The 24611-nt window shown below is 41.7% G+C and overlaps 1 protein-coding gene across 2 annotated transcripts in view; it reads right to left on the reverse strand.

The window, feature by feature from the left end:
• dennd4c (DENN/MADD domain containing 4C) overlaps positions 1 to 14926 on the reverse strand; it is a 177723-nt gene extending 162797 nt beyond the window's left edge. Inside the window, exon 1 of one of the 2 annotated variants that reach the window (XM_063069024.1) lies at positions 14824 to 14926. The gene's annotated coding sequence lies outside the window, so the exon portion shown is untranslated. The other variant, XM_063069025.1, reaches the window with a different exon arrangement.
• Positions 14927 to 24611: the final 9685 nt, after the last annotated feature.

Below are 24611 nucleotides of genomic sequence, written 5' to 3' on the forward strand. Positions count from 1 at the left end.
CTAGATCACTTCAGCCTCCTCTGAAAGCAGAGGCATTGAGTGTCCAATGTGGAATGAACAGAGTTTCCTATGTGTGTCACTGCCAGGTGATTGACATCAGTGATTTAGTTCTGAAGGTGTAGAGTTCTTTGGAATAGGGATGGTAGTGGCTAATTTGAAGCATGTGGGAACAGCAGCCTTAATGAATGAAGTATTGAAGATAGTGCGTGAAGAAGTCAGTGAGCTGGTGTGGACACTCCCCAAGTATTCGGCCTGGGATGTTGTCAAGCCCAGCAGCCTTATGGGGGTTGACTGTCTGCAGAGTCCTTCTCAAGTCTGTTGTTGTTACAGACAATGGCTGCTCACCTGGAAGAGGTAGTTTTTATGGTTGGCGCCTGCTACTTGCTTTGAAGCATGTACGGACATTGCTTAGGGCATCAGGGAGGGAAGGCATCACTGGTACAGTCAATGCTATTTTCCTTTACATAATCAGTAATGCTTTTGATCCCCAAACATATTATTGAACAGGTGTTCCTGATTTCCACCCCCACCCCCCCGATCTCGCACGCAGGTGGTCTTTACCTTCTTAATGCGCTAGAGGTGGTTTCTCCTGGCTGCACTGAGAACTGTTCGCTCTCCAGACTTGAAGGCAGCATCCCAGGCTTTCTTCAGAGAACACACCTCTGCATTCAACCCAGGCTTCTGGTTGAGCCATCAGATGACCATTCTTGAGGTACCGACATCCTCTACACACTTACAAGTGAGTTATATTCCTCGAGACATCTTCTCCATCGGTGCCAGTTATTCCATCCAAAACTGCCTTAAAGCGTAGAGATTGCCTCATTCGCCATACAGTGTTGGTCAACTTGACGAATTTCTCCACTTTTTTTCCCCCCCATACCTACAACTTTCATAACCAGAACTTCTCCAGTGACTTAGCCACAATCACAACAGAATCGATGGCACTGGACGACAAAGACTTTGCTTACCGAGTACTTGTTAGTGTACCTTATGGATCGTGGGCAGCTAATCATGAAAATCACCATGAAGTTTCCCTTCCACTCACATTTTTTAAAAAAAAAATCACCTATATATTTTATTTCAATTATAATTCCAGTCAAATAAAATGTTGGCCACAATGCAAGCTGAAAAGTTTTCCATCTTGACCAGGCATGCCTGGGCATGCTTAGAAGGGAGGATGCTGCTTTGCAGGACAGGTTTTAGAAAGGCTATAGAAGCATCACCAACACACTGTTCTAGGCACTGCATTTAATATACAGTACATCAGTTGTGATCATGTTAATGTGCATGATCTATGCTCATAGAATACTGTGTACTCATAATAATAAAGTAATTGCATTTTCAGAAGCATTTGTGATGGCAAAATGTCTCACTAATGTTGCAACAGCCACGATACTTTCTACTATATACGTGGCGAGCGTACACCTAAATCTCAAGGACATAGTATGACGCACCTTATTAAGAAAGCCTATGAGCTCCATTTTGGGTGGAAATTTGGTGACAAAGACAAAGCCTGGGCTCTTCACATTTGTTGCGCAACATGCACTGTCGATCTTAGAGCTTGGCTCAGAGGAACTTGGAAGTCAATGCTGTTCGCTGTCCTGATGATATGGCAAGAGCAGAAAGATCATGGACAGACTGCTACTTCTGTCTGACCAGTGTACATTTTTTGCTGCTAAAAACAAGAAATCCATTAAATACCCCAATCCCCCTTCAGCCATGAGACTGGTTCTGCATGACGATAGTCTTCCAATACTGAACTCACCAGAGACATGGAGTCTAGAGGAGGCAGGCAAAGATACCACGATGCAGGAGCCATGAATGAAAAACGACACCAATACTGATACAGATTTTGAACCCGTTATGTCGGATGAGCCTCATCCGATAACTCAATCTGAGTTAAGTGACCTGGTCATAGACTTGGGTTTGCCAAAGTCAAAAGCAGAATTACTGGGTTCTAGACTGCAAGGATGGAATCTGCTGTCACCAGGCACAACAATTTCCATAAAGGATCTTAATATTTGAGACAACTGTTTCCCAGAATAACTGATGTCAAGATTAAGGCAATCAATTTTGTTGACCCATAAGTCAAACAGGTCATCAACAGGCAATTTTAAGAACTTTCAGTGGTACAGGAGAAAAATCGCATGAAAGGCATTCAACGATATTGTTGAAAGTTTTTTGTGGCAACTCCATAGCACCAAACTACTTGCAGCTGGTTGACAACATGCGTCAAGCATTCAAAATCATGAAGTGCAACATGTCTCAAAGATTCATTTTCTGCATTCCCATTTAGATTTCTTCCCTGCAAATCTTAACATTGTCAGTGACGAGCATGATGAATGGTTTTACCAGGGCATTCAGACCATGAAGAAACTGCTTCAGGGCAACTGGAATCCATCAATGCTGACTGATTATTGCTGGACACTTAAGGGAGAAGCCTCAGACAATGAGTACAAACAAAAATCATCAACAAAACATTTTTAGCTTAGTTGAACAATTGCAATGTGTCAGCACCATTATGCAATTAAGTGCATTATATTCAATAAAAGTTTATTTCTTGTTTCTCCAAATTCCTACATGATACAAGTAGTCTAAAATAATATGCAAACACCAGGAAATCTGCAGATGCTGGAAATTCAAGCAACATAAACAAAATGCTGGTGCATCGCAGCAGGCCAGACAGCTTCCGTAGGAAGAAGCACAGTTGACCTTTTGGGCCGAGACCCTTCATCAGGACTAACTGAAAGAAAAGATATTAAGAGATTTGAAGTGGGAGGGGGAGGGGGAGCTCCAAAATGATAGGAGAGAAGACAGGAGGGGGAGGGATAAAACTAAGAGCTGGGAAGTTGATCAGTTAAAGGGATACAAGGCTGGAGAAGGGAGAGGATCATGGGATGGGAGGCTTAGGGAGAAAGAAAGGGGGAGGGGAGTACCAGAGGAAGATGGAGAGCAGGCAAGGTGTTATTGTGAGAGGGACAGAGAGAGGGAAAAAAAAAGAAAAAATAATAAATAAGTAAGGGATGAGGTAAGAAGAGGAGGAGGGGCATTAGCAGAAGTTAGAAAAGTCAATGTTCATGCCATCAGGTTGGAGGCTACCCAGACAGAATATAAGATGTTGGTCCTCCAACCTGAGTGTGGCTTCATCTTGACAGTAGGGGAGGCCGTGGATAGACTTACCAGAATGGGAATGGGACGTGGAATTAAAATGTGTGGCCACTGGGAGATCCTGCTTTCTCTGGCAGACAGAGCGCAGGTGTTCAGCGAAACGGTCTCCCAGTCTGCGTCAGTCTCACCAATATATAAAAGGCCACATCGGGAGCACCGGACGCAGTATATCACCCCAGCCGACTCACAGGTGAAATGTCGCCTCACCTGGAAGGACTGTCTGGGGCCTTGAATGGTGGTAAGGGAGGAAGTGTAAGGGCATGTACAGCACTTGCTCAGCTTACAAGGATAAGTGCCGGGAGGGAGATCGGTGGGAAGGGATGGGGGGGACGAATGGACAAAGGAGTCGCGCAGAGAGCAATCCCTGCGGAAAGCAGGAAGTGGGGGGGGAGGGAAAGATGTGCTTAGTGGTGGGATCCCATTGGAGGTGGCAGAAGTTATGGAAAATTTTATGTTGGACACGGAGGCTGGTGGAGTGGTAAGTGAGGACAAGGGGAACCCTATCCCTAGTGGGGTGGTGGGAGGATTGGGTGACAGCAGATGTGCGTGAAATGGGAGAGATGCATTTGAGAGCAGAGTTGATGGTGGAGGAAGAGAAGCCCCTTTCTTTAAAAAAGGAAGACATCTCCTTCGTCCTGGAATGAAAGGCCTCATCCTGACAGCAGATGCGGCGGAGACGGAGGAATTGCGAGAAGGGGATGGCATTTTTGCAACAGACAGGGTGAGAAGAGGAATAGTCGAGGTAGCTGTGAGAGTCCATAGGCTTATAGTAGATATCAGTAGATAAGCTGTCTCCAGAGATAGAGACAGAAAGATCAAGAAAGGAGAGGGAGGTATCAGAAATGGACCAGGTAAATTTGAGGGCAGGGTGAAAGCTGAAGGCAAAGTTAATGAAGTCAACGAGCTCAGCATGTGTGCAGGAAGCAGCGCCAATGCAGTCATCGATGTAGCGAAGAAAAAGTTGGGGACGGATACCAGTATAGGCTTGGAACATGGACAAAGCCAACAAAAAGGCAGGCATAGCTGGGACCCATGAGGGTACCCATGGATACACCTTTAGTTTGGAGGAAGTGGGAGCAGCCAAAGGAGAAATTAAGAGTAAGGACTAATTCCACTAGACGGAGGAGAGTGGTGGTTAAAGGGAACTGATTAGGTCTGGAATCCAAAAAGAAGCGGAGAGCTTTGAGACCTTCCTGGTGGGGGATGGAAATAAATAGGGACTGGATGTCCATGGTGAAAATAAGGCGGTGGGGGCCAGGGAACTTAAAATCATCGAAAAAAATCCAGAGCGTGAGAAGTATCACGAACATAGGTGAGAAGGCATTGAACAAGGGGGGATAAAACAGTGTCAAGGTATGCAGAAATGAGTTCGGTGGGGCAGGAGCAAGCTGAGACAATGGGTCTACCTGGACAGGCAGGTTTGTGGATCATAATACTTATGTATTATGATCCACAAACATAATACTTATGGTTAGCTTCAAGTGGTCTATCAAATAAAAAATACTCTAAGGAAGCAACACTTTTTTTTACAAATGCTGTTCAGTGTGGTTTAGTACATCATCTTTGTTGTTACCAATGTGTCAGGTTGTCATTATATGTTCGAACACACAATGTACAGAATTCTTACAATGGCAAGTCCATGTACAAAGACATTTTTTGATATGGGTGAATCAAATTAGTAACAGATTACATGACTTTGCTGGAAAAATGACTTGTATGTTTAAGTCATAAAGAAAAAGGCTTAAGTAAAAAAAAATGTAACAATGGTATTGGTGACAAAACAGTTTCAACAAGAATGTCAACAAATTTAAGTCGTGATATACCGTACTATTTAATAATGTTAAAAGTGAAGCAAATGCACATTTTCACAAGATCACAAAATTCAATGACACTGACTGCAATTCCTGACTTCAATGTCAGCTTCTTCAAACCATTTTAGGTTACAAAATTATCCAGCTATTAGAATACATCAGGATTAAAGGCTTCCATTTTACACATCAAGCAGTCCAATGGAAATGTGAATTATCCACCCAATTAAATTAAACAGCTCCAAGTCATCAGAAGCATACTCAGAATTATAGACAGAAACATACTTCATAGAATGACATGACAAGCATCAGGTACCCATATATATTACACTTAGTTATTAGCACCTGGTTCATAGACTTCAGTGTTTTGACGATTCCAGTGCTCATCCAGATGCTTTAATTTTTGTGAGAGTAGCTACCTCCACCACTTTCTCAGACATTGCAACTACCCACTGGGTGAAATAAAACCCTCGGACACTAAGGAAGATAGTTTTATATTACAAATTGGATCAATCTTCAATCGCACTCTTCCGAATATCGTGGGAACACAATACTCCAGCTGTGACCTACACATGTGGAGCAGTAAAGACACCTACAATAGACTATTGTTTATTGACTATAGGAGGAGGAAACCAGAGGTCTATGAGTCTGTCCTCATTAGGGGATCGGAGGCGGAGAGGGTCAGTAACTTTAAATTCCTTGGTATTATCATTTCAGAGGATCTGTGCTGGGACGAGCATGCAAGTGCTATTACAAAGTAGGCATGGCAGTACTCTAGTTTCTTAGAAGTTTGCGCAGATTCTATATGTCACCTAAAACTTTGACAAACTTCTATAGATGCATAGTGGAGAGTATCCTGACTCGTTGTATCACAGCTTGGTATGGAAATGCCAATTCTAAGAATGGAAAAACTGACAAAATGTATTTGATACAGTTCAGTCTATCACAGGAAAAGCTCTCCCCACCATTAAGCACACCTACAAGGATCGCAGCATTCATCATCAAGGATCCCAACATCCACGTCATGCTGCCATCAGGAAGGAAGGAATAACTGTTCCTGCACCCCCAGGTTTAGGAACAGTTATTACCCTTCAACATTAGGCTCCTGAACCAGTGCATATCACTTCACTCACCTAAACACTGAACTGATTCCACAACCCATGGGCTTACTTTCAAGGACCTTGTTCTCAATATTACTTATTTTTATTTGTGTTTCTTTTTTGTATTTACACAAATTGTCTTTTGCTTATTACTGTTTGTCAGTCTTTGTTGTTTAACATTGATTCTAATGTATTACTTAGTTCTACAGCAAATGGCCACGAGAAAATGAACCTCGGCAGTATACGGTGCATATACTTAACATAGTTTCATAATAAATTTACTTCAAACTTTGAACATTGATTTGGTCCACCACCTCAATATCAAACTCCAAAACCTGGGAATCATCACCTGCAAATGAATATGCTGTGATTACTCTCAACACTAGTGCTCCACAAGGTTGCATCCTCAATCCCTACTCTACTCCCTGTAAAACACATAACTGCTTAGCCAGATTCTGTTCTAGTTCCACCTACAAGTTTGTGGACAGTATCTCAGAAGAGTTGAAGTACAGGAAGGAAACAGAGCTTTGTAAAATGGTGTCATGACAACGTCCTTTCCCTTAATATCAGAACAAAAGAGCCGATCATTGACTTCAGGAAGGGGGTGGCGCACATACTCCTGTCTACCTCAATGGTGTTGAAGTTGACAGGATTGAGGACTTCAAATTCCTGCAAGTGAATGTCATCTATGGCTTATCCAGGTCCAGCCATGTGTTTACCACAGCCATGGAAATTCACCAATGCCTCAAATTACATGGGAAACTAAAGAAATTTTGCAATACCCCATCAACCCTTACCAACATTTATTGATGCACCATAGAAATCGTCCTACAAGGATGCATCTTGGCAACTGTTGCGTTTATGACCGCAAGAAATTGCAGAGCGTTGTGGACACAGTTTAGCACTTCATGAAACTAGCCTCCTCTCCATGGACTCTGTCTATATGTCTCACTGTCTCAGTAAAGGAGCCAGCATAATCAATGACCCCACCCATTATGGATATTCTCTCTTCCCCTCTTCCATCAAGCAGAAGCTATAAAAGCCTGAATGCACACACATCAGGCTCAAGGACAGTCTCTACCCACAATTACAAGATTAAGAGTTTACTGGAATGATAAAATGGACTCTTGACTTCATGATCTTACACCTTATTGTCTACCTGTACTGTACTTCCTCTGTTGCTGTTACCTTTATTCTGCATTATATAGAATGTTTACCTTGTTCTACCTCAGTACACTGTGTAATGAAATGATCTGCATGAACAATAAGACAAGCTGTTTACCTTGGCACATAATAATAATAAACCAATTCCAATAACAAGATTTTAAAGATAATTCATGATCACCATGCTCACAATCTTCACATAGCATTCTGTGTGCCTCCTTCACTACTTTATCTACTTGTAGCTTTAGGGAACTATGGACTTGGGCACCAAGATCCCTCTGCTTTTCAATATTCCCTAGTGCTCTACCATCCATGATGTATGCCCTACAAAAATAATACACTTACACCTATCACAATTCCAGCTACCATTGCTCCATCCAATCTATCAACTCTACCCAATCTATCAATCTCACTTTGTAATCTGAAGTCATCCTCTTTACCATCAACACCAATTTGTATGTCTCCTACAAAATCATACCTCTGACATTTTCCTAAAATCAGTCCACCTGAATGTGGAATACAGGGCCTGTAAAGGAGGTGAAGATAGGTACTCCCACAGCAATTAAAGTATCTGGATGAGTATTTGATTTGTTAAAGCATTGAAGGCCATGGACCGGATGCTGCTAAATGAACTTGGGTAGTTTATGCAAACCAAATGGTTGGAGCAGTTACAGACATATTTGACCTCTCGCTTCCATGCTCTGAGGTTCCCAATTGCTTCAAAAAGGCATCTATTGTACTGGTACCCAATAAGAGCATGGTGACCTGCATCAATGCCTTTCGGTAGCACATATAGCAACTGTAATAGTGTGCTTTGAGAGGCTGGTTATGGACTACATTAACTCCCATCTCAGTGATGTGGATCCAGTTCAATTTGCCTTCCACAGGAACTCATATCAAGCTGCTGTTCATCAAATATAGCTCAAGGTTCAATACAATTACCGATCCATGCTCAAACTTCAAGACCGGAGCCCCTGTACATTCCTCTGCAACAAGATGCACAATTTCTTCATTAGCAGATCTCAATAAGGATTACTAACATCTCTTCCTCGCTAGCCCTCAACACAGGTGCACCTCAAGACTGCCCCCTACTCTACTCTCTACACACACACACACACACACACACACACACACACAACTGTGTTGCCAAGCACAGCTCTAATGCCAGCTTCATATGTGTTGATGACATGACTATTGGATAAATCACAAGTGACAATGACTCAGCATACAGGAGTGACCTAGGACACTTGGTTGAGTGGTGCCATAACAACAAACAACCTGTCATTCAACATCAGCACAACTAAAGAAATTATTGACTTCAGGATGAGGAAAGAAGGTGAACATATGCCCATCTACATTGAAGAATTGTTATGGAAGAGTATCAGAGCCTTAAATTTCAACATATCTGATGACTTGTTCTGGACCTAGCATAAGGAAAATGCACCAGTGACTATACTTCATTAGGAGTTTGAAGAGATTTGGTATGTCAACAAAAACACTCAAAAACTTCTACAGATATACCATGAAGAGCATTCTGATCAGCTGCATCACTGTCTGGTATGGGGGGTAGGGGTGGGGCTACTGCACAGGACCGAAAGAAGCTGCAAAGGGTCGTAAATTTAGTCGGCTCCATCTTGGGTATTAGCCTACAAAGTACCCAGGACATTTTCAAGGACCAGTGTCTCAGAAAGGCAGCGTCCATTATTAAGTGCCCCCAGCACCCAGGACATGCCCTTTTCTCATTGTTACCATCAGGCAGGAGGTACAGAAGCCTGAAGGTACACACTCAGCAATTCAGGAACAGCTTCTTCCCCTCTGCCATCTGATTCTTAAATGGACATTGAACCCGCGAACACTACCTCACTTTTTTAATGTACACTGTATATTATTTCTGTTTCTGCATGATTTTAATCTATTCAATATACATATACTGTAATTGATTTACTTATATATTTTCTTCTATATTATGTATTGCACTGAACTGCTGCTGCTAAGTTAACAAATTTCACAACACAAGCTGGTGATAAAAAACCTGATTCTGTTTCTAATAGTGGAATTTAACTAGTGGGTAAGGGTTGTACATCACCAGGATTGGCTAGGTTTTTACCAGCAAAGATAAGGCTAGCAGAGGCCTGACACACATCTTTCAGGTTAGGTCGGGACTAATGATTCACCCATTTACTTACTGCATATTCATCTATATTCATAAGAATAACAATAGTACTGTCCCTTGAGCTAAATCCTTTCTTCAGCAAGACAATGCTGTATGAATAGATGTGTCAGTTTAAACCTTGGCATGCTAAACTACTGTAGGCTACCAAAAACGAGAGATATAGACCACAATATGGAACACCTCAGTCCTGCATATCCCTCTCTATCATTACTATTGAACTGAAGTTGATCTCCGAGGAGAATAATGAGCTCAGAAGCAGAGCTTGGAGTTTGGAGAGTTTGCAGAAGCATGCCTGACTAAATTTCAGTACACTGATATGCTCAATAATAAACAGTATGCTAAATGATCTCACAAGCAAGGGACTGACACTTAGAGATGTGTATGTATAAGCCAACACTCAAATTTAGAACAATGGAAGCAATATCACAGAAGTAAACAAAATTCTTGTCAGGCTTGACAGTTTTGATAGTTAAATTCAAAGATGAGTGTAGTTTAAAACGTGAAGCCTCAAATTTGAAGATAGATTGCTTGGGACTGAGATATGAAAAGATTTCTAAAAAGTTTCTAGTGACTCTTTGGAATTCTATGCCCAAATGCCAAGAGACAGTTTGTGAATATACTCAGGCAGAAAAAGGGAGACTATTCATTAAGGGAATCAAGAAATAACATGATTTGTGCAGAAAATTAGGTAAAAGACCAGCCACAATGGTATAAACCTGCTTCTATTTCTTACATTCATTCACATTCCCAGTGGCCATGGTAGTGTAGCGGTTAGCGTGATGCCATTTATTATAACTCGGTGTGTCGGAGTTCAGAGTTCAATTCCGCCATCATCTACAAGGAGTCTGTATGTCTTCCCTGTGGAATGCATGTGTTTTCCTCCCACAGTCCCACAGACACAACGGGTAGGTTAATTGGTCACCGTAAATTGTCCCACGATTAGGTTACGGTTAAATCGGGGTTGTTGGGGTTTGCTGGGGCAGAGCGGCTCAAAGGGTCAGAAGGACCTACTCTGCATTGTATCGTTAAACCAACAATTCAAAGATTAAACCATTTGCAATCACTTTCAGCCAGAAATGCTGAATGGATGATTCATCTTGGCTTCCTCTGAAACCCACAGAAGTCATTCTTCTGCCAACTCAACCCAATCCATGTAATATGAAAAAAATGGCTGAAAGCACTAGATACAGCAAAGGGCATCAAAGACACAGACAAATCTTGATCTGCAGCACTAAGCATTTGTACTGTAACTGAACTGTTCCGATATAAAAGCAAGACTAACATTAGGCAATACATGAGGAAAACTGCCCACGTACAACTGACCGACTAAAAGCCGGAAAGATCCAGTCAAACAACACTCAAACATCTGTTACAAACATTCCTATCAAGAGGAACTCCAATAACTTACTTACAGAATCCTACTACGGATTTCACAAGGACCAAAATATATTTTTTAAAAAAATCCAGAGCCCATACAGTAATCAGTGACTTTGCATCAAAGCGAGATCTGACCACGTGTAATAAAGATGGTCAAAATCAAAGGGCATCAAGGAGAAAATACTCCAATGATTAGAGTGACACACTGCACAAAGGAAGATGGCTGTATCTGGGGGTTGTGATTCTCCAGAAGTAAGTCACCAAAAGATACCTAGCCTTTGACCTGTTTCTGCAGCTGCAGTCTGTAATTACCCAGTTCAGCTGAGCTCTGGGCAAAAGATGATCCCCAAAATGTTGATGGCTCCAGCTCCAGAAGACACTCCTCAGGACAATGCCCTTGGTTCAAATATCTTTCACTGTTTCATAAATGATCTTGTTTTGCTCAAATGATCAGAAGTGAGATGGTCACTTACAGTTGCAAAATTATTTAATTCCTCAGCAAGTGAAGCTCTCCATATCTGTAAGCAGCAAGACCAAGGTAAAACTGGGGCAGGGCTGACAAATGGGACTAAGGTTATTTTGCACCCAGGCGTTGCCAATGACGATAAGATAACACAACCACTCACACTTGGTATTCATTACCTATTCCAGATCTTCAACATCTTTGGTACTGCCACAAATCAACAACTGAACTGAACCAGGTATTCACAAACTGTGGTTATAAGAAAGGGTTAGAGATTAGACATCCTGTGGTGACTGACTCACTTCCTGATACAAAGTCTGCAACACCCAAGTCAGAGTCAAAGCATGATAGAATATTTTCAACTAGTTTGGATAATTGCAGTTCCAACACCATTCAAGCACATCAACTCAGTCCAAGGAGCTGAATATCTTCCATCAACAAACCTGCTTGCTTATCACCAAACAGCCTGACACACTGATTTCTGTAATTTGTGCATTTACAGAGTACACAGCATTTACTCACTTTAGTGACACCTACATCACAACCCAAACTTGTAAACATCTGCTACCAAGGACAAGGGGAGCATAACCCTCCATATTACACACAATTCTGACACGAACTGTCATTCCTCGATTTCTGTATCCAAATTTTGGAACTCTTCACCCCATATATTAAAGTTGCATTTATTCAGAAAAATGGCAAATATTCTACCATATATCCAGCAATAGGTTTATGTTAGGGGATAAGTCAGTTATGACCTGTACTGATCCAGCGGTGGCCTGAATGTTACTAGTGGGAAATGAAATGATGCTGATGCACTAATGTAGTGTTGAGTATGTTCACTGCATAGCATTTAACTGCTCAATCCTAATTTTTTTTTTGAACCATCCTGTACGTAGGCAATGATTTCCACTTCTCTGGAGCTGCAGTAAAGGGAAAGAAAGTCGATGACGAAGCAGGCGAAACACCGATCTGACAATAGTAGTGAGATCATTTAGTTTTGTCTTTTGCCATTTAGCACTTGTGGACCTGTGCTGCATTTCACTTTAAGTAGACTTGAGGCTGCTTGTGGCATGGCCTTTCTCATTGAAGCCAGGGGATTGTACTTTGGTCTGTGTACAGGAGCAATGATTCATCAGCTTGTTCCTACAATTAGCGATGTGCTAGACCACATGGTATCTAATTTGTGGTAATTTACAATTGCTGCGGACAATCCATGGCAATTGGAGTTGTATTTGCCCCATCTGCTCAGTCTGACCACACAATAGAGAATATCATCAGTACAAAGATAACAGACCTCATTCCTGCCAATGCTGTCATCAAGGGCATCTTTTACATATAGAATGACAAGGAAAAAGCAAGGCAAGTTTATCCAGAATGTTGCTGTGAAGAGAGTTGATGATGGGTGATATTGGGCTGAGGTTTTGGAACTTCCAATTCTTCTTTCAAGTGCTATTCAGTGTGCAGGAGCAATGGAGGATGTTAGATTTGAATTGGCATAACTGCCACAACAGTTATTGGGTCTGGAATTAATTCTGAAGACACTCAAGGCTCCATCACTCACCTGTACTGTACTTTTCTGCATGAGGGGTATAGCCTACTGGTGAAACAAGACATTGGGGTAGCTTCACATGTTGTTTGTCATCACGTGCGATTCTCTGAATACTATTCTGTCAATGCTGCTTTATTAAACTGTGAGACAACTTTAACCCACAGATCTCTGAAGAGAATAAGGTTGAAAACTGCTTTTCAGCATTCTGAATTTGGTGCCACAAAAGATGCACAACAAATCTACAGTACCAAACAGCTTACCCAAGGCTTATACGAACAGCTAAACAGATAAAAGGCATCTGTGGGTAATGGTAAACAAGACTACAATAAAAATTAGGACTTTCAGGAATAACAAAGGAACATTGGAAAAACACTGAGGATACTAATCTCATGTCATGAGTACTGAGGAATACGCAATGAAAATCATTAACACGAGTTTAAAAACATAAATTTAAACATTTCACCAATTCTACTGGCATTCAAGTGAGCAGGAAGATTGGACAAATGCATTTCTCAAGCTGTAAATTTTCTGATTCCATCCTATACAGTTTGAGTTTATTACACAGTTCTGTTGAGAAAAATGTTGTAACTGAAGTCGATGAACAGATTCCCAAATCATCTCCTTTCCCAAAACAACCAAATGAAGAAGACCTTATTTAATACAGTGCCACCCATCACCGGTTTAAGGAAAAGAAAAAATTACCCAGTTATCAGCTCAAAAGTATTTCTCACTTCACTACCAAAGAAATATATTTGACTAACGAAAGGAATGAAATTCACTCCATTATTCCAGGAAAGGGCATGGCTTGAATTTTTTTAAGACCAAAAAAAAGACAATGACGTGGAAAGAATGGTTTTGTCTCAGATCAGCCAACAGGTTGGATCACTGGCAGTGTTTTATATCTCAAGCACAGTAAAATTATCAGAAAGCCAAAAGAAAACGAAGAATTGCATGGACAGGAGCCATGAAAGAATGATGAAAAAAGCTGGTGTGGGTAAGGTGGGCAGGATGATGGCTGTAGTATGGGGAGGTCTAGCTATTAGCTAAGAGGTACAGGGAAATGGCTACTGCGGATAGAAAAGTAGCAGGGGCGGGATAATCACGGGGGGGGGGGTGGTAGCAAAGGGTGCGCAGAGGGATTGGAGCACAGCTGCGGGAGGAGTGGGTGCAAAAGGGCCAGGAATGCATCCGCCTGGGTGGGCGCAGAGGGTCAGGAGGGCGGCCATGGGGTGAGAAGGTCAGTATGAGGGAAATAGTGATGGAGTTCAAGGGTCAGAAGTTTGCTGAAGGGAACAGAGAAGGGCAGGATTCTGGCTATACATAGAAGGGCAAGGCAAGGGGAAAAAAGGAGCTGGAAGTTAATGCTGGCAAGAGATGGGCAGAATGCCATACATATGGAAGGGAAAATGTAAAAAAAAACACAGATTGGAAAAGCAAAACATTGGCTATGCGGTAGGCTGGGGAAAGCAGCAGGAAATCCAGGGTGGAGAAAAGGGAAAGTTGGGCAAGGAGAAGACGAAAGCAAAGGTGCTCAGGAAAGGATCTGGAAAGTAGAATTCCGGGTCTTGGAGAATGTTGGGTGGAAGAAGAAATCCAGGACGCAAGATGAAAGCACAGTTGCAACGCGAAGAGGCAAGGGGACAAGGAAGTGGGTCGCTGTGCGGGTGGGTTCAAAGAGGGAACCAGCACGCCGGGAGCGCGCACTCGGCACTCGACCAGGACAGGGCCCTCGATTCTCGGACAGCAAACCCCTATCCTGCTACGGATCGGTGGAGTAAGACCTGAGCAGTTTCCGTGCCCGGCCGCCGAGTCTCGACCGTGCAATAGGTTGCAGTTGGCCGGCTACCGGTGAAGCGCTTCCCTCCTCACCTGTGTCCGCTGCCTCTCACCGGCGCGGCAGGCAAAAAGCGCCACAAGTGGTAACGTCGCAATACCAACAAACCACCAACACCCGTCTCTCCGCGGCGCAACTAGAGCCCTTCAGTACCGCTCTATTTATTTGCCGAGGCCTGGCTCACCTGCCCTGGGCCCGTCCAGACCGTCACTGCGACACGGCAGACAGCCACAGTGCAGCCGCCATATTTGTTTGTGACTTTTCACTTCAATCGGTCAGGTTTCGCCCCGCCTCCTGGGATGATTGACAGTGGATGTTGCTCGCTGCATGGGGCGATCGGGCAGGTTTAGCCCCGCCTCCCGGGATGATTGACAGTGGCTGTAGCTCGCTGCGTGGGGCGATCGGGCAGGTTTAGCCCCGCCTCCTGGGATGATTGACAGTGGCTGTAGCTCGCTGCGTGGGGCGATCGGGCAGGTTTAGCCCCGCCTCCCGGGATGATTGACAGTGGCTGTAGCTCGCTGCGTGGGGCGATCGGGCAGGTTTAGCCCCGCCTCCCGGGATGATTGACAGTGGCTGTAGCTCGCTGCGTGGGGCGATCGGGCAGGTTTAGCCCCGCCTCCCGGGATGATTGACAGTGGCTGTAGCTCGCTGCGTGGGGCGATCGGGCAGGTTTAGCCCCGCCTCCCGGGATGATTGACAGTGGCTGTAGCTCGCTGCGCCTGGTAGCGCTGCGGGGGGCAAACGCTCTGCTGGCGGCACCAAGTTCACCAAACTTCCCTGTTGGGACACGACCACTCAGCTTAAATAACGCTCAATATAACATTAGAAGGCCCTTTCTATCCGCGCAAGGTGGGGGGGGGGGAAGAGTGACGGAATAACTCATTATTTGTCTGCATGAGTGCAGGTCCAATCGTATTAAGCAGTCTAACAACAGGAATTCTGCAGATGCTGGAAATTCAAGCAACACACATCAAAGTTGCTGGTGAACGCAGCAGGCCAAGCAGCATTAAGCAGTCTGCTCGTTTAGCACCGAATCCTATTTAATAAAATCGGTAAGAGTATTTTCACAACTGGCTCAGGGAGCTGATTCACCTCCTCCTCCTCCTCCAGTGTAAATGAAAGTTAACAATAAATGCTGGCAACACACACAAAATGCTAGGGGAACTCGCAGGCCAGGCACCATCTATGGAAAAGAGTAGTCGACGTTTCAGGCGAGACCCTTCATCAGAACGTCGGCTGTTTACTCTTTTCCATAGATGCTGCCTGGCCTGCTGAGTTCCTCTGGCATTTTGTGAGTATTGCTTGGATTTCCAGCATTTGCAGATTTACTCTTGTTTTTAATAAATGCTGGCCTTTAGGAAAGAATCATATCTGCTATGAGAGGAAACATAGAAAATAGGTGCAAGAAAAAGTAAAGATAATATTCTTAAGTCCAAATGTTGTTATTAGCATATATAAGACAGGCCAGAAAGGTCAGGTGATTATTCCCCTCCACAGATTTTTATTTATTTATTGAGATACAGCACAGAGTAGGCCCTTTCAGCCCAGCAACCCTCAATTTAACCCTAGCCTAATCACGGGACAATTTACAATGACCAATTAACCTACCAACCAGTGGGTATTTGGATGGTGGGAGGAGACTGGAGCACCCAGAGGAAATCCACACAGTCATGGGGAGAAAATACAAACCCCTTACAGACAATGGCCGGAACTGAACCCGGGTCGCTGGTACTGTAAAGCGTTGTTCTAACCACTTTGCTACTCTGCCTGACTGGCTGAGTTCCTGCAGCATTATGGATTTCCGGCCTCTACAGAATCAGAATCTCCTGTTTTTATATTATGTGTTCCAAAGTCCACGGAATAAATAACAACACAGAGACATTATGCAGCTGAACAATTCCCATCATGAAAGCAGCCACTGGGCCTTCACAAAAGCACATGCAACAGAGTTCCCAGATTTATCCCCTTGGCCCTGGAGGCCAAGCTGACACTAAATTATTTCCCAAAGTTGATTGCAATGGATTTTGCTTGGTGGTGACGACGATGGCTCAGTATTGCTTGATCAGTGTCATTTTAACTGAATTGTCCACTTTTGGTTCAGGCAATGCATTCCTTGGCAGCTATTTTTGTTGATGCATTGAGGCTCATTGTAAAATAAAACTAAGCCAATTTCAAAAAAGCCATGTGACTGCGCAGTAAGGTGTATGAAGAGGGTAGATTGTCATATACATACTAGAGTTCAGAAGAATTAGGGCGTATTTCACTAAACGTATAACATTCTATTGCAAACACCAGAAAATCCGCAGATGCTGGAAATTCAAGCAACACACACAAAATGCTGGTGGAATGCAGCAGGCCAGGCAGCATCCATAGGAAGAAGTACAGTCCACGCTTCGGGCCGAGACCCTTCATCAGGACTAACTGAAAGAAGAGATAGTAAGAGATTTGAAAGTGGGAGTGGGAGGAGGAGATCGGAAATGATAGGAGGAGACAGGAGGGAGAGGGAAGAAGCTAAGGGCTGGACAGTTGATTGGCAAGAGGGATACAGAGTTGGAGAAGGGAGAGGATCATGAGACAGGAGGCCTAGGGAGAAAGAAAGTGGGGGGGGGGAGCCCAGAGGAAGATGGAGAGCAGGCAAGGAGTGATTGTGAGAGGGACAGTGAGAGAAGGAAAAAAAAGGGAGAAATAAAAATAAGGGATGGGGTAAGAAGGGAAGGAGGGGAATTAACAGAAGTTAGAGAAATCAATGTGGCCACATATTTTAATTCCACATCCCATTCCCATTCTGATATGTCAATCCACGGCCTCCTCTACTGTAAAGATGAAGCCACACACAGGTTGGAGGAACAACACCTTATATTCCATCTGGGTAGCCTCCAACCTGGTGGCATGAACATTGACTTCTCTAGCTTCCATTAATGCCCCTCCTCCCCCTCTACCCCATCCGTTATTTATTTATTATAATATATATTTATTCTTTTTCTCTCTCTCCTTTTTCTCCCTCTGTCCCTCTCACTATACCCCTTGCCCATCCTCTGGGCTTTTCCCCCCTCCCCCTTTTCTTTCTCCCTAGGCCTCCTGTCCCATGATCCTCTCATATCCCTTTTGCCAATCAACTGTCCAGCTCTTGGCTCCATCCCTCCTCCTCCCACTTTCAGCTGTTTAGGTTAAGGTACCAGCTGTGAGAGCTGAACTATTAGTAAGGCTGAATACAAAAGAATTGATGCCCTTGAACTTGGATACTGGAGGAAAGTGTTAAGAGCGAGGAGATCCAACAAGTCCATACTTGAAGAAATACAGCCAGACTGCTCATTAGGAGGCTTGCTTATGAGACGAAAGCTCAAGTATTCTGGCCACACCATGAGGAGACAGGATTCCTTAGAGAAGATGCTCATGTTAGGTAAAACAGAAGGTAAAAGGAGGAGATGGACAGATAATATTACTCAGACAATGTGTATGAGCTTGGGGGATCTTAGAGAGGCAGTTTCCAACAAGAATGCTTGGTCTGCAGGCGTCTATGAGGCCACGAAGAGTCGAATTCGACTGAACAACAACAAACTAGCTATTTCAGACTTAGAGAGAAAATACTTATTCAACAGGATGTAAACTTTTGAAATCCTCTAACTCAAAAGGCTATGGAAGCGATCTTGTTAAACATATTCTAAGGCTAAGTTGAATAAGGAAGATTAAAATTGTGTGTGAAGTGTACTTTAGATAGAGACCCTGTCATAATATCAATTGCCAGTCAATTTTGAGAAACTCTGTAGCTTAATTCAATTTTTATTTCCTGTGTTCTTAAATTCAAGTTTCAAAATCTCATCATAAACAAGAGAAAATCTGCAGGTGCTGGAAATCCAAGTAACACACACAAAATGCTGGAGGAACTCAGCAGGCCAGGCAGCATCTATGGAAAAAAGTACAGTTGACATTTCAGGCCAAAACCCTTCGGCAGGACTTGGCCCAAAACGTCAACTGTACTCTTTTCCACCGATGCCACAGGAATTTAAAGCTGCTGGCTGTCTCCACCTCTGAACCCCCAGAGGGGACGGGCTCATGGACCTCTGGGTTCCTCCTCTTGAAGTTAATAATCAGCTCCTTGATCTTGCTGACATTTGGGCAAGAGGTTGTTTTGGCACCACACAGCCAGATTTTCAGTCTCCCTCCTGTATGCTGATTTGTCACCACTTTTGATTTGTTAAACAACAGTCATCAGCAAACTTAAATATGGTATTGGAGCTGTGCTTAACCACACAGTCATAAGTGTCAAGCAAGTCGAACGGGGGCAAAGCACAGAGTCTAGTGGTACCCTGTGCTGATGGAGATTATGGAGGAGCTGTTGTTGTCAATCCAAACTGACTGAGGTCTGCAAGTGAGGAAATTGAGCATCTAGTTTTACAAGGAGGTACTGAGGCCAAGGTCTCAAAGCTTATTGATGAGTTTTGAGGGGATGATAATATTGAATGCCAAGCTCTAGTTGATAAAGAGCATCCTGATGTATGCATCATTGCTGTCCAGGTGTGCCAGGATTGAGTGAAGAGTGAATGAGATGGCATCCGATATGGACCTGTTTTTCTGGTAGTCAAATTGGAGAGGATTCAAATCGCTTCTCAGCCAGGAGTTGATATGTTTCATCACCAGCCTCTCAAAGCACATCATCACAGTTGCTGTACGTGCTATTAGACGATAGTCATTACGGCAGGTTACCATCTTCTTCTCAGGCACCAGTACTATAGGGGCTATTGCTGCTCATATTTTTTCCTTTGCACTGACCTATATTGCTTCACACTCTGATGATGCATTGGTATTAAAATTATTATCCTTTAAAATAACTCCATGTCCTTCCCTGTGTCTGAAATTTTGACCAGAGTTACATTTTTTTGAGATTTCTGTATGCATCTAACTTCGGGCATTTCTGCAGAAATAATATTCTTTGAAGGGCATTTTGCCCTTCACTTGTCTAAGCTCGAACCTCAGCAACACACTTTCCTCAACTCTCTAAGTCCTTCAAGACATTGCTTAAAACTGAACTGGTTCATCAACTTCTGACATTCTGAACTGTTGCCAACTTACATCATATTGTTAACTAAGTTTTTTTTGAGAAGCTCTCATAATGCACTTGCAATGTTTGACCCTTAAAAACATATTGCTACACTGCAAGGAATGTTATTGGTGTGGTAATGGTGCTGCTCTATTGGTATTTTTGATGCATGTCAGCAGTAAACATTTTATCATGCATGTATCAGAAGTTGTGTCTAATTTGACAGTTCTCAGCAGTCATTAATACATTGCTCGACATAATTAAGGACTACGCAAAATTTAAGTCGATCTGGACATCACTGGAAAGGTAGTAGCATAATTTCCAGAATATGTTCACTGCAATGCTGTATGTAATGGAAATCAACATTTGTTCAAATCTTTTCTAAATATTAAATGTACTTTTTTGGTTAAATGCCCAAAAGCTTCTTTTAACTCCAGCACTGTTCAATGGAAAATTAATTCAAAAAGGTTACCTTCAATATAAATAGATCCTGATGTTTTTTGTCAATAATTTGGCCTTGCTATAAGTGACGTCATAACAGAAAATTTATCCTGTTAGCTATTAGGCAGTGTCTTGCCATACCATTAGTTCACAAGGCACAAGCCAATATTAACAGATAGTATTTATTTTCTAAAATGCTAATAATAAAGTAATCATTGACTTTCAACAACAACTGTTGAATGAACAGAATTACCTTTCTCCTGTATATGTTATCAGCTTATCTCTGTTGCTGTACTTAAGGTGGTGCTTCATGCTGAGACGTGGAATTGCACACACTAAAGTGGCTGTTCTTCAAACCTAAACATTGAAAACTGGCAGACCTTTTTTGATAAGTGCAAGTGCAGCATTGCTTCTTTTAACTTAGAGTGACAGATGTAGAGATCACTGAGTGGCTATTATTAATATAAACTTTAAAAAAAGAAACACTGAAAGTTTAAAACCGAAACCGAAATGCTGCAACTACTTGATAAGAAACTATTAAACTGAAAAATGACAAACCTCTCAAATATAACCACTTAAAACCTTACTCATTTTTGCTCAGACAAGATCACGACAAAAGCCTTTAGCAGCATTGTTACTTTTACCTTGGCTGAGAGCAGCTGATAAAGCAGGAAATTGACTCTGGAACTTTTCAGGTCAACAATAATTATTATTAAAATATATAAACCCAAAATCATCCAATTAACACACACAAAATACTGGAGGAACTCAGCAGGCCAGGCAGCATCTAAGGAAAAAATTACGGTCAACATTGGATACTAGTTCTCTCCAAAGTTAGATTGAGACAAGCAAATAGTACAACCTCAAACAACAGGAATTCTGCAGATGCTGGAAATTCAAGCAACATACATCAAAGTTGCTGGTGAACGCAGCAGGCCAAGCAGCATCTGTAGGAAGAGGTGCAGTCGACGTTTCAGGCCGAGATCCTTCGTCAGGACTAACTGAAGAAAGAGTGAGTAAGGGATTTGAAAGTAGGAGGGGGAGGGGGAGATCCAAAATGATAGGAGAAGACAGGAGGGGGAGGGATAGAGCCGAGAGCTGGACAGGTGATAGGCAAAAGGGGATACGAGAGGATCATGGGACAGGAGGTCCGGGAAGAAAGACAAAGAGGAGGGGGTGACAACCTGTTTTTTTCATAATATCCAAGATGATTAGACTTTCAAAAGTTACTTTAAATTCCTTTATTTCTAATTATCCAAAGAAATGTAACCTTTGAAAAGAGCAGTTGCACTACTTGCACTATTTGATTTCGGAGTAGCTCAACATTAGAGCTAAGGTGATATTGATTTTATGAGCAACACACACAAAATGCTGGTGAATGCAGCAGGCCAGGCAGCATCTATAGGAAAAGTATAGTTGACATTTCGGGCTGAGACCCTTCGTCAGGGCACAGTTTTATAAACTAGATATTCTACTTTTCCAAGGAAATTGCAGCAATGAAATTGGAGAATTCGGTGAAAAATAACAGAATAAACAATTTTCACAGTCCAACAAAAATTGTGAATAAGCATTGTAGTTAATTAAAATTAGTTAGATGTCATGGCAAGTCTAGATGAATCAGAATCAGAATCAGGTTTATTATCACCGGCATGTGACGTGAATGATCTTCATCCATAAGAAAAAATCAGATATCTCGAACCTTACAAATTTCAACTAGATATATTTCACAGGGCAATTTAATATACAATACATAAAATTATAAAAATACTAAATGAAATGATTCAGTTTTCTATTGTGCAATAAACAGTCCTTAGACCACAGAGCAAATACGTTCAATCAATATATCAAATTTTGCTGTTAAAGCAAGAATGAAGCTAATAGCACTAAAATTAGCTATGTAGGCAAAAATATATGCATGGTTCAGGGTAAGGGACAGGTACATTAACTTAGGTATTCAACGTTGCTTTCTGTGTTTAGCTTTTAACAACACTATATATTAATTAATGTCAAAACATGTCTGATAATGAAAAATAACCATTAAGTGTGAAGGTACATTTTAATTGGGTTGGAAATATTAAAAATCTCTAAACCTTATAGAAAGTTTAAATTTAATTGTTAAAGTTTCTTTGTCTCTGTCTTGCTCTCTTAATAGAATCCTTGCCTTCACCTTCTCTTGCTGAACTTGTTTTGACATTGAATTCAGCCCTGATAGTGTTCATTTCCTTATTAAAACTTTTTTTGTTAATTTCACAACCTCTCATGCTTACTGTTTGAATAACTGTCCTGTATACTCAGATCACACTGCATTATTACTTTTGGAAACATGGCATGAGGGAAGAAAACAAATATGTAACTGCAAATCTATTAGCAACAGATGCCACACCAGAACAAATAAATGATATAGTGTCTTTATTGCAGCCATCTTGCAGAAGAATTTTTCCTCCATTGGCAAATAAAGCACTACCATTCCCTGTGGGGGAAGCAAGATTGCACTGACAGGATCTAGTGTCATAAATGCCAATACCACAGGCTGCTGTTAATGTCGCCCAGCAGTGACAGTGAGAGGTGACAGGAGAGATATTTTCAATATTATTTCTAAGGTATTAAATATAGATATCTCTCCTCACCCTATTACTGCTATCTTTGGACTACCTAAAATTTCTAGTAATCTTTCCCCTTCAGCCCGTAGAATGATTGCATTTCTTACTTTGATGGCGAAAAGATGTATTTTACAACATTGGAAAGAGCTTAATGCTCCAACTACCTTTTTTTGGTTTTCTCAGACGATTTTATGTTTGAATCTGGAGAAAATTAGAAGTAACCTTTATGATTCTTCATTTAAATTTGAACAGATTTGGGGACCTTTTATTCGATATTTTCATTTAATGTAATATTTACCCTTCTTGTTTTTTTTTTCACTGTTTTAATGGAGGTCGGGATTGAGGACGTGATTTTAAGTTTAACTCTGTTTGGTTTCAAGTTAGCCCATTGCTTTGCTTTGCTTTTAGTTAGTTGCACGGTGGGTTTTTTTTTTGGGGTTTTTTTTTTCTTTTTTTCCATTGATATATATAAAATTTAGTATACTATTATGTTATCTTGGTTTCTTATGCTTAAATTACATTGTTTGTAGTATTTTCTTTTTGGTATTGTTATCTTTTGGAATTTTATTATACTTTAACATTGTATTAATGTTTATATGGCTTACCTTTTTTGTATACTTACTCAATAAAAAGATTTAAAAAGAAAGAAAGAGAGGTGACAGCTTTACTGACAATAGGTCCTGGCCCACTTCATTCGGCATCATTTCAATCATTAATCGAAGAACTAATGCAAAAAAAATTTTTGAAATATTTTATTATGGAAGTTCTCAATGAAATAGTTGTGTACATTTAGTCCCACCCATAGTTATTGTGTTTCCTTTTCATTATGTTAATTTTTCAAAGTTGAAGTCGAGTTTATTGCCATATGCACAATTATGCAATATAGTCCGTGAGCCAGGACCCCAAATTTGGGCCACTGGTATCATCCGGGGGAAATAATTCTTATAGTGATTTTTAGCCAGGTATACACCCCTAGTGCTAGAAAATATGTGATAGCATTGCAGTGGTGGTAGCTTTCTGTGTGTTATCACTCGATTTATAACCCCATGCCAAAACACACTTTTCAAAACTATACATAGCACAGAATAAAACATTCTACTTCAAACTGATGGTTCTGTCCTATTATTGATGCTTTGTCTTTGAAAATTGGTGGGAATATAGATCAGACAACATGTTTTTCAGAGAAGTTGTTAAAATTAGCATCTCTACAAATGTTATCTATTACTGGCAGTGAAAACACAGTGACTATACATCACATAGGATGTACTTTTGTTTTCATGTTCTGTTTCACATTTATATCTTGTATATCACCATTTATACATACATTTATATCACCTTTGTAGCAGGTGCTTTTTTCACCAGCAATGTTAATGTGATTTTTTTCTGTTTCAGGTACTGTGGTGGTGGGATAGTCCTGCACAATAGAGGAGAGAGAAAAGTCGAGTAGATTTAGATCTGCAGTAGCTGAATCACTTTGCTTCAGAATGGAGAGCCATAAGCACAAAGAATCTATTAAGAAGCAGTGTATCATACACTGGAAAACATCAAAAGAAGATGATGACTATTTAGTTAGTCCTCAAGACTATGAATCCTGGAAAACATTACTTGAAGCAGCCAAAGTGAGAAACTATGTCCCTATTTTAGACGTTGCTAAAGAACTTGGAGAGAAAGCAGTCCCAAGAATCTACTATTACCAAAAATGCCGAAGCCCCTTCACCATGTAGAGAGACTCAGACGCTGAAAAGGAAAGCCAAGGAAAGCATTACTGATGAAGCTGCTGAGAATACCTGTACATCAAAAAGGCCAAGTAGGAGATCTTCATCAGAACCAAGGGTGTATGATCAAATCTGCATTTTCTGTAATAAGGTGAAATTTCTGAAGGGCTCCAAATCA

This window comes from Mobula hypostoma, chromosome 16, assembly GCF_963921235.1.
Source record: "Mobula hypostoma chromosome 16, sMobHyp1.1, whole genome shotgun sequence".
NCBI lineage: Eukaryota > Metazoa > Chordata > Chondrichthyes > Myliobatiformes > Myliobatidae > Mobula > Mobula hypostoma.